The following is a 6,097-nucleotide window of genomic DNA, read 5'->3' as shown; positions in this document are numbered from 1 at the left end:
AACGCAAATACGGCGAGGTTGGCACACACTCTAGCATCTCGCACCAGACTTATATCTTCGCGTTTGAACCTTAGCAAGATTTCCTCCAAAATCGGTGCAATGTGATCCACATTGGCTTCTTTCCTTCATAATTGTTTTCATAACCCTACCTGCATAAAAGTAACATAAAAACACATATATTAATGTAGAAACCCGAGAAACCTAATGCTCAACATAAGGAAAGAATGCTTCGCATTCATATCACACAAGCACTTATCACATAGCCAATGGCAGTTCAACGTAGTTGCCATGATTGTATTCTTGAGTTTAGGAGAATTTTTAACATTGAATGTCTTCATGCTCTAGTTTTTGCTTGAATTTGTAGGAATTTTTGCCCGATTGACAGTTGTTGCACTACTCACTCTTTAAACTCTTTTGGAAACTCATGTTCAATGTTAAAGGGACTAGTTATTGTTGTTTCTTTTGTTATTTGTGAAAAAAAATGGAAAATGAAAGGAAAGAACAAAAGTAGTTTTAATGTTTAGTTGTGCTTGTTGGGTGGAAAGAGCTACCGTCTATGAAGTATGAAGCTACTCTCATAAGTTGGATACTAGTTATGCCCTAATAAGGGTAAGAGCTATCTCATAGGATGAGTGAAAGCTAACACTCCGGTAGAAAGAGCTACCAGCTCGAAAGTGTGAAAGCTACCTTAGCGGCCGCTTTGGAAAGAGCTACCTTAGAGGATGTGTGAAGCTACTACCGTCTTTGAAATTTTGTTACTGTTGGTAGATAAATAAGTCCCTTATAGTTAGAAATTTGAGGAGTATACTTTGGGTTGTTTTGAATGAGTTCACACACTTACACGATTTCGGGTTTGTTGTCCTTTTTTATTCAAGTTTTTAGCTAGAGTATTGATTTTTTGTATTTAGAGTTGAAATTTCCTTTACTTGTATAATGCTCTCTTTGTATGCTTTAGTGAACCTAAGGCCAAGAAATTCCAATAATTCCATCATCTATGCACATAATGATTTCATTTTTGCTTGAGGACAAGCAAAAGCTTAAGTGTGGGGAGTTTGATAAGTGCTTGTGTGATAAGAATATGAAGTGCTCTTTCCTCATGGTGAGCATTACTTTTCTCAAGTTTTAAGGCTAATATATGTGTATTTATGTTATTTTCATGCATATAGGGTTGTGAAGCCGAAGGTTAGAGAAAGAAGCCAATGCAGATCGTAAATGCACTTTTTGGAGGAAGTCTTGAGAAGGTTCAAACGCGAAGACATAAGTTGGGTTTAAGATGCGAGAATGTGTTCCAACCTCCTCGTATTCAAGTTAGCACAATGATTTAGAGGGGCACAAGGGCAGTCACATTCAAGCATTCTGGCTTGTGCATGTATAGCAAGATCTCCACCAATGTGTCCGTTTATTGAAGAACAAAAGCGATCTACGGCGTAAACATGCGCCCATTTACGTTACCTCGATGACAACATGGATTCGGGAGTATTTCGGGCCGGTACTGTAGCAGGACACTATAGCAAAACACTATAGTAGGTATTGCTCACAGTCGGTCGAAGAAGGACTACAACTGAGAATCCACACGTGTGTGTGGAAATTCCACACGCCTGTGTGAAAAATCCACAAGGGCGCCCACATGGGCGTGTGGATTCCTGATTCCAGCACTATTTAAGGCCGATTTCAGCCACGATTTCAGAAATTATTTTCTCCATTTTTTTTCAACTTGAGAGATAACGGCAGTAAGGGTTTTGAGAGGTATTGGCTAGGGATTTGGAGAGGTTCTACGGCTCTGACATCCCGCTCCATTTGGAAGAAGGTTAGTGGGAGAGCTCTCGTCAGTACCATCCGGTGAGGTGTATCCTAGGCCAGACAAAGAGACCCTTGGACAAGTAGAGGACTCTCCACATGACCATCGCCACGACTATCAAGTGGGTTTTCTACGGATTCTTTGCTTTTACATTTGATTTCATTGATTGTAATTAGCTCTATGGAGAGCTAAACCCCCTAGTGGGTACTTGGGTATTTGTGAACCCTAGGATGTATTCGTTTTATTGAACCTCTTTATTATGATTTCAATTAATTGATATTTTTTTCAGTTCCAATCTTGAATGCTTGATTATATGAATACTCCCTTAGAGTGACACTAGGGTTGAGAGTTCTTGTTTGTAACCCTTATGAGTGAATGACACACCACGAGAGTTAGACAAAGATAGATTGGAGAGGGTTGAGAGGGTGAGTCTAGAGGTAGCGGAGCGTCCCTTTTCCCCCTCTGGTGTGATTTATTCTACCTCCATTTTCTCAAGTTCTTTGCGGTCATAGTAGACTGATGGGCTAAAGGATGACCTTCGGCTAGGGACCTTCCGCTGGGGCTTAGTTGTGGCTAGGGACCTTCCACCTGGACCAAAGGGTTAGGTCTACATCTAGGAAGAGTATTTATCATTTGGAATCCCTAGAACTCATTGCAATTCTATATGAGTGCGAGGTTGAGAGGTTATTCAATTTCTCCTCTGGGACATGTATAGAGTTAGGCATGGTTGACCTTAGATTTGGGACCATGTATTTAAGGATCTCCATGACTCATTATTGTATCAATTAGAACGTATAATAAAGGATTCTTGCACTTCAAACAATTGTCTTAGACAGAACAATATCCGGGTACCCTATTTATATCGATTGCCTTACCTTCTCCTTTACTTGTGCTCTCTTTCTTGTTCTTTTACTTTTGTTATTTCATATCTTGTCACTCATATCACTATTCATCTTTCACTTAGATAAGAAACAATTTAAGTGTTTTTATTCCCTAGTCCCTGTAAATAAGATACTCCACCCATCTGGTATTTTATTACTTCAACAAACCCATGCACTTGCGGGACATATGTAAGGGGTGTTGTCACGTATGTTGATAAGTGCTTGTGCGATATGAATGCGAAGCGTTTATTCCTTATGTTGAGCATTACTTTCCTCAGTTTTCTACATTAATATGTGTGTTTTTATGTTACTTTTACGCAGGTAGGGTTGTGAGGCTGAGAATGAAGAAAATGGGCCAATGTGGATCATAATGCACCTATTTTGGAGGAGATCTTGTTAAGGTTCAAACGCGAAGACATAGGTCAGGTGTGAGATGCTAGAGTGTGTGCCAACCTCCTCGCATTTGAGTGAGCACATCTATTTAGAGAGACACAAAGGCAGTCACACTCGAGCATTCCGACTTATGCATATAAGAACAAGATCCCCTCCAACACGTACATCATTGAAGAAGCAAATGATTCACGACGTGAATGTGTGCCCGTTTGCGTTACCCCGATGAAAGTATGGAATTGGGAAGTTAATCAGGTCAAAGGCTGTAGCAACATTGTAGCAATTACTGTACCGGCGTGTGGAAATTATCCACGCCTGTGTGGAAATTCCGCACGGGCGCGTGTATCGTCCACGCCCGTGGAGTTGCCCTATTCCAGCCCTATTTAAAGCCGATTCAGCCCCGATTTTGGTATTCTTTCTCCATCTTTTCCCCAACTTGTGAGAGGAATTCGGCTAGGGTTTCGAGGGGTATTGGCCAAGTTTTTGGGGAAGTTCTACGGCTCCGACATCGTGATTCCATTAGGAAGAAGGTTGGTTGGGGAGCTTCGATCGAGGCGTATCCTATACCGGACGAAGGAATCTTTGGACGACGAGTAGAGGACTCTCCACAAGACCATCGACACGATCATCGAGGGGGTTTCTTTATGGATTCATTGCTTTTACATTCGGTTTCTTTGATTGTATTAAGCTCCATGGAGAGCTAAACCCCTAGTGGGTACTTGGATGATTGTGAACTCTAGGATGTATTCGTTTCATTGAACTTCTTTATTATGCTTTCAATAAATTGATGTTTATTGTGAGTTCCAACCTTGAATGCTTGATTGTATGAACATTTCCCCTAGAGTGACACTAGGGTTGAGAGTTCTTGTTGGTAACCTTGTGAGTGAGTGACACACCACTAGCGTTAGACAAAGCTAGGTTGGAGAGGGTTGAGAGGGTGAGTCGAGAGGTACAGGAGCATCCCCTTTCCCCTCCGACGTGATAGATTCTACCTCTGTTCCTCGAGTTCTTTGCAGCCATAATGGAGTGAATGGTCTAAGGGATGAACCTCTACTGGGGCCTAGTTGCGCATGCAATGGAGTGAAGTGTTGAGGTGATCTTAGTATCTATGGCTTACTTGTGGCTAGGGACCTTCCGCCTAGACCAAAGGGTTAGGTCTAAATCTAGGAAGAGATTTATCACTTGGAATCCCTAGAGCTCATTGCAACTCTATGCGAGTGCGAGGTGTTGAGATTGTTCGATTTCTCCTCCGGGACATGTATAGAGTTGGTATAGTTGACCTTAGATTTGGGACTATGTATGTAAGGATTTCCACGACTCACCATTGCATTGATTAGGAAGCATAATAGAGAGTTCTTGCACTTTAAGTGATCATCCTAGGTGAAGCATTATCCGAGTACCCCATTCTTTATCGATTGCCTTACCCTCTTCTTACTTTTGCTCTTTCACTTGTTGTTTTTATTGTTGAGAATTGAATCAATTTCACGCTTATCACTATTGATATTCCACATAGCTAAGAATCAAATTAAGTATTTTCACTCCCTACTCCCTGTGGATTCGACCCCGCTCACCTGGAATTATTACTTCGACAAGCCCGTGCACTTGCGGGATATAAGCAAGGGGATCTTGTCATATGTCCCGCAAGTGCATGGGTTTGTTGATGTAATAAATCCCAGATGAGTGGGGATCGTATCCACAGGGAGTAGGGAATAAAAACACTTAAATTGTTTCTTAACTAAGCGTAAAGTGAATTACAGTTGCGTGACAACATATAACGTAACAAAAGTAAAAGAGACAAGAAAGAGAGCACACGTAAAGGGGAGGTAAGGCAATCGATAAAAATGGGATACCGGGATATTGTTCAGCCTAGGATAATTGTTTCAAGTGCAAAGCCCTCTATTATGCTTTCTAACTAATGCATTAAAGAGTCATGGAGATCCTTCAATACATGGTCCCAAATCTAAAGGTCAACCATGCCTAACTCTATGCATGTTCTCGAAGAGAAAGTGAACAATCTCTCAACCTCACACTCGAATAGAATCACAATGAGTTCTAGGGATTCCAAGTGATAAATCCTCTTCCTAAATGTAGAACTAAGCCTTTGGTCCAGGTAGAACGTCCCTCATCATAATTAAGCCCTAGGTGCTAAAATCACTTCAACGCTTCACTCCGTTGTCTCTACAATTAAGCCAAGCGGAAGGTCATCCCTTTAGCCCATTCACTCTACTATGCCTGCAAAGAACTCGAGGAAATGGAGGTAGGATAAATCACATCAGAGGAGAAAGGGGACACTCCACTAATTCTTGACTGACCCTCTCAATCCTCTCTAATCTAGCTTTGTCTAACTCTTGTTGTGTGCCATCACTCACAAGGGTTACTAATAAGAATCCTCAACCCTAGTGTCTCTCTAAGGGAGTATTCACACAATCAAGCATTCAAGATTGGAACTCAATTAAAACATAATCCACTTCTTAGCTATGTGAAAGATCCCCTTGCGTATATCCCGTAAGTGCACGGGTTTGTCGAAGTAATAATCCCGGATGAGCGGGTATCGAATCCACAAGGAATAGGGAATAAAAACACATAATCCACTTCTTAGCTATGTGAAAGATCAGTAGTGATAAGTGTGATAATGATTCAATTCTCAAAAGTAAAAACAACAAGTAAGAGAGTACGAGTAAAGAGGGAGGTAAGGCAATCAATAAAGATGGGGCACTCGGATAATGCTCCGCCTAGGACAGTCGTTTCAAGCGCAAGAATCCTCTATTATGCTTCCTAATCAATGCAATGGTGAGTTGTGGAAATCCTTAAATACATAGTCCCAAATCTAAGGTCAACTATGCCTAACTCTATACATGTCTCGGACGAGAGATTAAATAACCTCTCAACCTCGCACTCGAATAGAGTTGCAATGAGCTCTAGGGATTCCAAGTGATAAATCTTTTCTTAATTACAGACCTAATCATTTGGTCCAGGTGGAAGGTCCCTAACCACAATTAAGCCCTAGATACTAAGATCACCTCAACGC

Source organism: Dioscorea cayenensis, chromosome 21, assembly GCF_009730915.1.
Source record: "Dioscorea cayenensis subsp. rotundata cultivar TDr96_F1 chromosome 21, TDr96_F1_v2_PseudoChromosome.rev07_lg8_w22 25.fasta, whole genome shotgun sequence".
NCBI classification, from domain to species: Eukaryota; Viridiplantae; Streptophyta; class Magnoliopsida; order Dioscoreales; family Dioscoreaceae; genus Dioscorea; species Dioscorea cayenensis.
The sequence above is the reverse complement of the archived record's forward strand: the minus strand, read 5'-3'. Positions refer to the sequence as shown.